This window comes from Tripterygium wilfordii, chromosome 17 (assembly GCF_013401445.1).
Source record: "Tripterygium wilfordii isolate XIE 37 chromosome 17, ASM1340144v1, whole genome shotgun sequence".
Classification (NCBI taxonomy): domain Eukaryota; kingdom Viridiplantae; phylum Streptophyta; class Magnoliopsida; order Celastrales; family Celastraceae; genus Tripterygium; species Tripterygium wilfordii.
The window spans coordinates 7,210,425-7,222,173 of record NC_052248.1 but is presented as its reverse complement, the minus strand read 5'-3'; positions in this window follow the sequence as shown (position 1 = coordinate 7,222,173).

The following is an 11,749-nucleotide window of genomic DNA, read 5'->3' as shown; positions in this document are numbered from 1 at the left end:
TGAAGCTTTGGAATTCTCAGCTCTCTCCATAGATGTGCTTTTCACGTTTTTGTGTAATTTGAAACATAACTCGGTCTATTCGCATCTTTATCTATTGAAACCTTGTACGAAAGCTAAACTATCAAGTTAGACTTCAACTAACACTCGTTGGAGTACAACGGTCCACATTGAAGCTTTGGAATTGCTCAACTCTCTCCATAAATGTGCTTTTCACCTTTTTGTACAATTTGAAAGATAACTTTGTCCATTCACATCTTTATCTAACGAAACATTGTACGGAAGCTAAACTAGCAAGTTAGACTTCTAAGAACACTCAATGGAGAACAATGATCCACTTTGACGCTTTGGAATTGCTCAACTCTCTCCATAGACGTGCTTTTCACGTTTTTGTGCAATTTGAAACATAACTCGGTCAATTCGCATCTTTATCCATTGAAACCTTGTACGAAAGCTAAACTAGCAAGTTAGACTTCAACTAACACTCGTTGGAGTACAACGGTCCACTTTGAAGCTTTGGAATTGCTCAACTCTCTCCATAAATGTGCTTTTCACCTTTTTGTACAATTTGATAGATAACTTGGTCTATTCACATCTTTATCTAACGAAACATTGTAAGAAAGCTAAACTAGCAAGTTAGACTTCTAAGAACACTCAATGGAGTACAATGGTCCACTTTGAAGCTTTGGAATTGCTCAACTCTCTCCATAGATGTGCATTTTACGTTTTTGTGCAATTTAAAACATAACTTGGTCAATTCACATCTTTGGCTTACGAAACCTTGTACGAAAGCTAAATTAGCAAGTTAGACTTCTAAGAACACTAAGTGGAATGCAACGGTCCACTTTGATGCTCTGGACTTGCTCAACTCTCTCCATGCATGTGCTTTTCACGTTTCAGTGCAATTTGAATCATAACTTGGTGTATTCTCATCTTTATCTAACGAAACGTTGTACGAAAGCTAAACTAGCAAGTTAGAATTCTAAGAACACTCAATGGAGTACAGCGGTCCTCTTTGAAGCTTTGGAATTGCTCAACTCTCTCCATAGACGTTCTTTTCACGTTTTTTGTGCAATTTAAAGCATAACTTGGTCAATTCGCATCTTTAGCTTAAGAAACCTGGTACGAAAACTAAATTAGCAAGTTAGAGTTCTAAGAACACTAAATGGAGTGCAACAGTCCATTTTGATGCTTTGGAATTGCTCAACTATCTCCATAGACGTGCTTTTCACGTTTTTGCGCAATTTGAAACATAACTCGGTGAATTCACATCTTTATCTAATGAAACGTTGTACGAAAGCTAAACTAGCAAGTTAGACTTCTAAGAACAGTCAATGGAGAACAACGGTCCACTGTGACTCTTTCGAATTGCTCAGCTCTCTCCATAGAGGTGCTTTTCACGTTTTTATGCAATTTGAAACATAACTCGGTCTATTCGCATCTTTATCCATTGAAACCTTGTACGAAAGTTAAACTAGCAAGTTAGACTTCTACTAACACTCAATGGAGTACAACGGTCCACTTTGAAGCTTTGGAATTGCTCAACTCTCTCCATATAACTTTTCACATTTTTGTGCAATTTGAAAGATAACTTGGTCTATTCACATCTTCATCTAACGAAACATTGTACGAAAACTAAACTAGCAAGTTAGACTTCTAAAAACAATCAATGGAGTACAACGGTCCACTTGAAGCTTTGGAATTGCTCAACTCTCTCCATAGACGTGCTTTTCACCTTTTTGTGCAATTTGAAAGATAACTTGGTCTATTTACATCTTTATCTAACAAACATTGTACGAAAGCTAAACTAGCAAGTTAGACTTCTAGAACACTCAATGGAGTACAACGGTCCACTTTGAAGCTTTGGAATTGCTCAACTCTCTCCATAGACGTGCTTTTCACATTTTTGTGCAATTTAAAGCATAACTGGTCAATTCGCATCTTTAGCTTAAGAAACCTGTACGAAAATAAATAGCAAGTTAGACTTCTAAGACACTAAATGGAGTGCAACGTCCATTTGATGCTTTGGAATTGCTCAACTCTCTCCATAGACGTGCTTTTCACGTTTTTGTGCAATTTGAAACATAACTCGGTCAATTCACATCTTTATCTAACGAAACGTTGTACGAAAGCTAAACTAGCAAGTTAGACTTCTAAGAACAGTCAATGGAGTGCAATGGTCCACTTTGAAGCTTTGGAATTGCTCAACTCTCTCCATAGACGTGCTTTTCACGTTTTTGTGTAATTTGAAACATAACTCGGTCTATTCGCATCTTTATCTATTGAAACCTTGTACGAAAGCTAAACTAGCAAGTTAGACTTCTAACTAACACTCGTGGAGTACAACGGTCCACTTTGAAGCTTTGGAATTGCTCAACTCTCTCCATAAATGTTTTTCACCTTTTTGTACAATTTGAAAGATAACTCTGTCTATTCACATCTTTATCTAACGAAACATTGTACGAAGCTAAACTAGCAAGTTAGACTTCTAGAACACTCAATGGAGAACAACGGTCCACTTTGACGCTTTGGAATTGCTCAACTCTCTCCATAGACGTGCTTTTCACGTTTTTGTCAATTTGAAACATAACTCGGTCTATTCGCATCTTTATCCATTGAAACCTTGTAAAAGTTAAACTAGCAAGTTAGACTTCTACTAACACTCAATGGAGTACAACGGTCCACTTTGAAGCTTTGGAATTGCTCAACTCTCTCCATATAACTTTTCACCTTTTTGCAATTTGAAAGATAACTTGGTCTATTCACATCTTTATCTAACGAAACATTGTACGAAAGCTAAACTAGCAAGTTAGACTTCTAAGAACACTCAATGGAGTACAATGGTCCACTTTGAAGCTTTGGAATTGCTCAACTCTCTCCATAGATGTGCATTTTACGTTTTTGTGCAATTTAAAACATAACTTGGTCAATTCACATCTTTCTTCGAAACCTTGTACGAAAGCTAAATAGCAAGTTAGACTTCTAAGAACACTAAATGGAATGCAACGGTCCACTTTGATGCTCTGGACTTGCTCAACTCTCTCCGTGCATGTGCTTTTCACGTTTCAGTGCAATTTGAATCATAACTTGGTGTATTCTCATCTTTATCTAACGAAACGTTGTACGAAAGCTAAACTAGCAAGTTAGAATTCTAAGAACACTCAATGGAGTACAACGGTCCACTTTGAAGCTTTGGAATTGCTCAACTCTCTCTATAGACGTGCTTTTCACGTTTTTGTGCAATTTCAAACATAACTTGGTCTATTCGGATCTTTATCTAACGAAACATTATACGAAAGCTAAACTAACAAGTTACACTTCTAAGAACACTCGATGGAGTACAACGGTCCACTTTGAAGCTTTGGAATTGCTCAACTCTCTCCATAGACGTGCTTTTCACCTTTTTGTGCAATTTGAAAGATAACTTGGTCTATTTACATCTTTATCCAACAAAACATTGTACGAAAGCTAAACTATCAAGTTAGACTTCTGAGAACACTCAATGGAGTACAACGGTCCACTTTGAAGCTTTGGAATTGCTCAACACTCTCCATAGACGTTCTTTTCACATTTTTTGTGCAATTTAAAGCATAACCTGGTCAATTCGCATCTTTAGCTTAAAAACCTGTACGAAAATAAATTAAGCTAGAGTTCTAAGAACACTAATGGAGTGCAACAGTCCATTTGATGCTTTGGAATTGCTCAACTCTCTCCATAGACGTGCTTTTCACGTTTTTGTGCAATTTGAAACATAACTCGGTCATTCACATCTTTATCTAACGAAACGTTGTACGAAAGCTAAACTAGCAAGTTAGACTTCTAAGAACAGTCAATGGAGTGCAATGGTCCACTTTGAAGCTTTGGAATTGCTCAACTCTCTCCATAGATGTGCTTTTCACGTTTTTGTGTAATTTGAAACATAACTCTGTCTATTCGCATCTTTATCTATTGAAACCTTGTGCGACAGCTAAATTAGCAAGTTAGACTTCAACTAACACTCGCTGGAGTACAACGGTCCACTTTGAAGCTTTGGAATTGCTCAACTCTCTCCATAATGTTTTTTCACCTTTTTGTACAATTTGAAAGATAACTCTGTCCATTCACATCTTTATCTAACGAAACATTGTACGAAAGCTAAACTAGCAAGTTAGACTTCAAGAACACTCAATGGAGAACAATGGTCCACTTTGACGCTTTGGAATTGCTCAACTCTCTCCATAGACGTGCTTTTCACGTTTTTGTGCAATTTGAAACATAACTCGGTCAATTCGCATCTTTATCCATTGAAACCTTGTACGAAAGTTAAACTAGCAAGTTAGACGTCTACCAACACTCAATGGAGTACAACGGTCCACTTTGAAGCTTTGGAATTGCTCAACTCTCTCCATAGAACTTTTCACCTTTTTGTGCAATTTGAAAGATAACTTGGTCTATTCACATCTTTATCTAACGAAACGTTGTACGAAAGCTAAACTAGCAAGTTAGACTTCTAGGAACACTCAATGGAGAACAACGGTCCACTTTGACGCTTTGGAATTGCTCAACTCTCTCCATAGACGTGCTTTTCACGTTTTTGTCAATTTGAAACATAACTGGTCTATTCGCATCTTTATCCATTGAAACCTTGTATGAAAGTTAAACTAGCAAGTTAGACTTCTACTAACACTCAATGGAGTACAACGGTCCACTTTGAAGCTTTGGAATTGCTCAACTCTCTCCATATAACTTTTCACCTTTTTATGCAATTTGAAAGATAACTTGGTCTATTCACATCTTTATCTAACGAAACATTGTACGAAAGCTAAACTAGCAAGTTAGACTTCTAAGAACACTCAATGGAGTACAATGGTCCACTTTGAAGCTTTGGAATTGCTCAACTCTCTCCATAGATGTGCATTTTACGTTTTTGTGCAATTTAAAACATAACTTGGTCAATTCACATCTTTGGCTTACGAAACCTTGTACGAAAGCTAAATTAGCAAGTTAGACTTCTAAGAACACTAAATGGAATGCAACGGTCCACTTTGATGCTCTGGACTTGCTCAACTCTCTCCATGCATGTGCTTTTCACGTTTCAGTGCAATTTGAATCATAACTTGGTGTATTCTCATCTTTATCTAACGAAACGTTGTACGAAAGCTAAACTAGCAAGTTAGAATTCTAAGAACACTCAATGGAGTACAACGGTCCACTTTGAAGCTTTGGAATTGCTCAACTCTCTCCATAGACGTGCTTTTCACGTTTTTGTGCAATTTCAAACATAACTTGGTCTATTCGGATCTTTATCTAACGAAACGTTATACGAAAGCTAAACTAACAAGTTACACTTCTAAGAACACTCGATGGAGTACAACGGTCCACTTTGAAGCTTTGGAATTGCTCAACTCTCTCCATAGACGTGCTTTTCACCTTTTTGTGCAATTTGAAAGATAACTTGGTCTATTTACATCTTTATCCAACAAAACATTGTACGAAAGCTAAACTATCAAGTTAGACTTCTGAGAACACTCAATGGAGTACAACGGTCCACTTTGAAGCTTTGGAATTGCTCAACTCTCTCCATAGACGTTCTTTTCACATTTTTTGTGCAATTTAAAGCATAACCTGGTCAATTCGCATCTTTAGCTTAAGAAACCTGGTACGAAAATTAAATTGGCAAGTTAGAGTTCTAAGAACACTAAATGGAGTGCAACAGTCCATTTTGATGCTTTGGAATTGCTCAACTCTCTCCATAGACGTGCTTTTCACGTTTTTGTGCAATTTGAAACATAACTCGGTCAATTCACATCTTTATCTAACGAAACGTTGTACGAAAGCTAAACTAGCAAGTTAGACTTCTAAGAACAGTCAATGGAGTGCAATGGTCCACTTTGAAGCTTTGGAATTGCTCAACTCTCTCCATAGATGTGCTTTTCACGTTTTTGTGTAATTTGAAACATAACTCTGTCTATTCGCATCTTTATCTATTGAAACCTTGTACGAAAGCTAAACTAGCAAGTTAGACTTCAACTAACACTCGTTGGAGTACAACGGTCCACTTTGAAGCTTTGGAATTGCTCAACTCTCTCCATAAATGTGCTTTTCACCTTTTTGTACAATTTGAAAGATAACTCTGTCCATTCACATCTTTATCTAACGAAACATTGTACGGAAGCTAAACTAGCAAGTTAGACTTCTAAGAACACTCAATGGAGAACAATGGTCCACTTTGACGCTTTGGAATTGCTCAACTCTCTCCATAGACGTGCTTTTCACGTTTTTGTGCAATTTGAAACATAACTCGGTCAATTCGCATCTTTATCCATTGAAACCTTGTACGAAAGTTAAACTAGCAAGTTAGACGTCTACTAACACTCAATGGAGTACAACGGTCCACTTTGAAGCTTCGGAATTGCTCAACTCTCTCCATAGAACTTTTCACCTTTTTGTGCAATTTGAAAGATAACTTGGTCTATTCACATCTTTATCTAACGAAACGTTGTACGAAAGCTAAACTAGCAAGTTAGACTTCTAGGAACACTCAATGGAGAACAACGGTCCACTTTGACTCTTTGGAATTGCTCAACTCTCTCCATAGACGTGCTTTTCACGTTTTTGTCCAATTTGAAACATAACTCGGTCTATTCGCATCTTTATCCATTGAAACCTTGTATGAAAGTTAAACTAGCAAGTTAGACTTCTACTAACACTCAATGGAGTACAACGGTCCACTTTGAAGCTTTGGAATTGCTCAACTCTCTCCATATAACTTTTCACCTTTTTGTGCAATTTGAAAGATAACTTGGTCTATTCACATCTTTATCTAACGAAACATTGTACGAAAGCTAAACTAGCAAGTTAGACTTCTAGGAACACTCAATGGAGTACAATGGTCCACTTTGAAGCTTTGGAATTGCTCAACTCTCTCCATAGATGTGCATTTTACGTTTTTGTGCAATTTAAAACATAACTTGGTCAATTCACATCTTTGGCTTACGAAACCTTGTACGAAAGCTAAATTAGCAAGTTAGACTTCTAAGAACACTAAATGGAATGCAACGGTCCACTTTGATGCTCTGGACTTGCTCAACTCTCTCCGTGCATGTGCTTTTCACGTTTCAGTGCAATTTGAATCATAACTTGGTGTATTCTCATCTTTATCTAACGAAACGTTGTACAAAAGCTAAACTAGCAAGTTAGAATTCTAAGAACACTCAATGGAGTACAGCGGTCCACTTTGAAGCTTTCGAATTGCTCAACTCTCTCTATAGACGTGCTTTTCACGTTTTTGTGCAATTTCAAACATAACTTGGTCTATTCGGATCTTTATCTAACGAAACATTATACGAAAGCTAAACTAACAAGTTACACTTCTAAGAACACTCGATGGAGTACAACGGTCCACTTTGAAGCTTTGGAATTGCTCAACTCTCTCCATAGACGTGCTTTTCACCTTTTTGTGCAATTTGAAAGATAACTTGGTCTATTTACATCTTTATCCAACAAAACATTGTACGAAAGCTAAACTATCAAGTTAGACTTCTGAGAACACTCAATGGAGTACAACGGTCCACTTTGAAGCTTTGGAATTGCTCAACACTCTCCATAGACGCTCTTTTCACATTTTTTGTGCAATTTAAAGCATAACCTGGTCAATTCGCATCTTTAGCTTAAGAAACCTGGTACGAAAATAAATTGCAAGTTAGAGTTCTAAGACACTAAATGGAGTGCAACAGTCCATTTGATGCTTTGGAATTGCTCAACTCTCTCCATAGACGTGCTTTTCACGTTTTTGTGCAATTTGAAACATAACTCGGTCAATTCACATCTTTATCTAACGAAACGTTGTACGAAAGCTAAACTAGCAAGTTAGACTTCTAAGAACAGTCAATGGAGTGCAATGGTCCACTTTGAAGCTTTGGAATTGCTCAACTCTCTCCATAGACGTGCTTTTCATGTTTTTGTGCAATTTGAAACATAACTCGGTCAATTCGCATCTTTATCCATTGAAACCTTGTACGAAAGTAAACTAGCAAGTTAGACTCTACTAACACTCAATGGAGTACAACGGTCCACTTTGAAGCTTTGGAATTGCTCAACTCTCTCCATAGACTTTTCACCTTTTTGTGCAATTTGAAAGATAACTTGGTCTATTCACATCTTTATCTAACGAAATGTTGTACGAAAGCTAAACTAGCAAGTTAGACTTCTAGGAACACTCAATGGAGAACAACGGTCCACTTTGACTCTTTGGAATTGCTCAACTCTCTCCATAGACGTGCTTTTCACGTTTTTGTCAATTTGAAACATAACTCGGTCTATTCGCATCTTTATCCATTGAAACCTTGTACGAAAGTTAAACTAGCAAGTTAGACTTCTACTAACACTCAATGGAGTACAACGGTCCACTTTGAAGCTTTGGAATTGCTCAACTCTCTCCATAACTTTTCACCTTTTTTGCAATTTGAAAGATAACTTGGTCTATTCACATCTTTATCTAACGAAACATTGTACGAAAGCTAAACTAGCAAGTTAGACTTCTAAGAACACTCAATGGAGTACAATGGTCCACTTTGAAGCTTTGGAATTGCTCAACTCTCTCCATAGATGTGCTTTTACGTTTTTGTGCAATTTAAACATAACTTGGTCAATTCACATCTTTATCTACGAAACCTTGTACGAAAGCTAAATAGCAAGTTAGACTTCTAAGAACACTAATGGAACAACGGTCCACTTTGAAGCTTTGGAATTGCTCAACTCTCTCCATGCATGTGCTTTTCACGTTTTGTGCAATTTGAATCATAACTTGGTCTATTCTCATCTTTATCTAACGAAACATTGTACGAAAGCTAAACTAGCAAGTTAGACTTCTAAGAACACTCAATGGAGTACAACGGTCCACTTTGAAGCTTTGGAATTGCTCAACTCTCTCCATAGACGTGCTTTTCACGTTTTTGTGCAATTTAAACATAACTTGGTCTATTCATCTTTATCTAACGAAACGTTATACGAAAGCTAAACTAACAAGTTACTTCTAAGAACACTCGATGGAGTACAACGGTCCACTTTGAAGCTTTGGAATTGCTCAACTCTCTCCATAGACGTGCTTTTCACCTTTTTGTGCAATTTGAAAGATAACTTGGTCTATTTACATCTTTATCCAACAAACATTGTACGAAAGCTAAACTAGCAAGTTAGACTTCTAGAACACTCAATGGAGTAGAACGGTCCACTTTGAAGCTTTGGAATTGCTCAACTCTCTCCATAGACGTTCTTTTCACTTTTTGCAATTTAAAGCATAACTTGGTCAATTCGCATCTTTATCTAAGAAACGTACGAAAGCTAAATGCAAGTTAGAGTTCTAAGAACACTAATGGAGTGCAACAGGTCCATTTGATGCTTTGGAATTGCTCAACTCTCTCCATAGACGTGCTTTTCACGTTTTTGTGCAATTTGAAACATAACTCGGTCAATTCACATCTTTATCTAACGAAACGTTGTACGAAAGCTAAACTAGCAAGTTAGACTTCTAAGAACAGTCAATGGAGTGCAATGGTCCACTTTGAAGCTTTGGAATTGCTCAACTCTCTCCATAGATGTGCTTTTCACGTTTTTGTGCAATTTGAAACATAACTCGGTCTATTCGCATCTTTATCTATTGAAACCTTGTACGAAAGCTAAACTAGCAAGTTAGACTTCTAACACTCGTGGAGTACAACGGTCCACTTTGAAGCTTTGGAATTGCTCAACTCTCTCCATAAATGTGCTTTTCACCTTTTTGTACAATTTGAAAGATAACTCTGTCCATTCACATCTTTATCTAACGAAACATTGTACGAAGCTAAACTAGCAAGTTAGACTTCTAAGAACACTCAATGGAGAACAATGGTCCACTTTGACGCTTTGGAATTGCTCAACTCTCTCCATAGACGTGCTTTTCACGTTTTTGTGCAATTTGAAACATAACTCGGTCATTCGCATCTTTATCCATTGAAACCTTGTACGAAAGTTAAACTAGCAAGTTAGACGTCTACCAACACTCAATGGAGTACAACGGTCCACTTTGAAGCTTTGGAATTGCTCAACTCTCTCCATAGAAATTTTCACCTTTTTGTGCAATTTGAAAGATAACTTGGTCTATTCACATCTTTATCTAACGAAACGTTGTACGAAAGCTAAACTAGCAAGTTAGACTTCTAAGAACACTCAATGGAGAACAACTGTCCACTTTGACGCTTTGGAATTGCTCAACTCTCTCCATAGACGTGCTTTTCACGTTTTTGTGCAATTTGAAACATAACTTGGTCTATTCGCATCTTTATCCATTGAAACCTTGTACGAAAGTTAAACTAGAAAGTTAGACTTCTACTAACACTCAATGGAGTACAATGGTCCACTTTGAAGCTTTGGAATTGCTCAACTCTCTCCATATAACTTTTCACCTTTTTGTGCAATTTGAAAGATAACTTGGTCTATTCACATCTTTATCTAACGAAACATTGTATGAAAGCTAAACTAGCAAGTTAGACTTCTAAGAACACTCAATGGAGTACAATGGTCCACTTTGAAGCTTTGGAATTGCTCAACTCTCTCCATAGATGTGCTTTTACGTTTTTGTGCAATTTAAACATAACTTGGTCATTCACATCTTTGGCTTACGAAACCTTGTACGAAAGCTAAATAGCAAGTTAGACTTCTAAGAACACTAAATGGAACAACGGTCCACTTTGATGCTTGGAATTGCTCAACTCTCTCCATATGTGCTTTTCACGTTTCAGTGCAATTTGAATCATAACTTGGTGTATTCTCATCTTTATCTAACGAAACGTTGTACGAAAGCTAAACTAGCAAGTTAGACTTCTAAGAACACTCAATGGAGTACAACGGTCCACTTTGAAGCTTTGGAATTGCTCAACTCTCTCCATAGACGTGCTTTTCACGTTTTTGTGCAATTTAAACATAACTTGGTCTATTCATCTTTATCTAACGAAACGTTACGAAAGCTAAACTAGCAAGTTACACTTCTAAGAACACTCGATGGAGTACAACGGTCCACTTTGAAGCTTTGGAATTGCTCAACTCTCTCCATAGACGTGCTTTTCACCTTTTTGTGCAATTTGAAAGATAACTTGGTCTATTTACATCTTTATCCAACAAAACATTGTACGAAAGCTAAACTAGCAAGTTAGACTTCTAGAACACTCAATGGAGTACAACGGTCCACTTTGAAGCTTTGGAATTGCTCAACTCTCTCCATAGACGTGCTTTTCACGTTTTTGTGCAATTTAAAGCATAACTGGTCAATTCGCATCTTTATCTTAAGAAACCTGTACGAAAATTAAATGCAAGTTAGAGTTCTAAGAACACTAATGGAGTGCAACAGGTCCACTTTGATGCTTTGGAATTGCTCAACTCTCTCCATAGACGTGCTTTTCACGTTTTTGTGCAATTTGAAACATAACTCGGTCAATTCACATCTTTATCTAACGAAACGTTGTACGAAAGCTAAACTAGCAAGTTAGACTTCTAAGAACACTCAATGGAGTGCAATGGTCCACTTTGAAGCTTTGGAATTGCTCAACTCTCTCCATAGATGCTTTTCACGTTTTTGTGTAATTTGAAACATAACTCGGTCTATTCGCATCTTTATCTATTGAAACCTTGTACGAAAGCTAAACTAGCAAGTTAGACTTCAACTAACACTCGTGGAGTACAACGGTCCACTTTGAAGCTTTGGAATTGCTCAACTCTCTCCATAGATGTGCTTTTCACC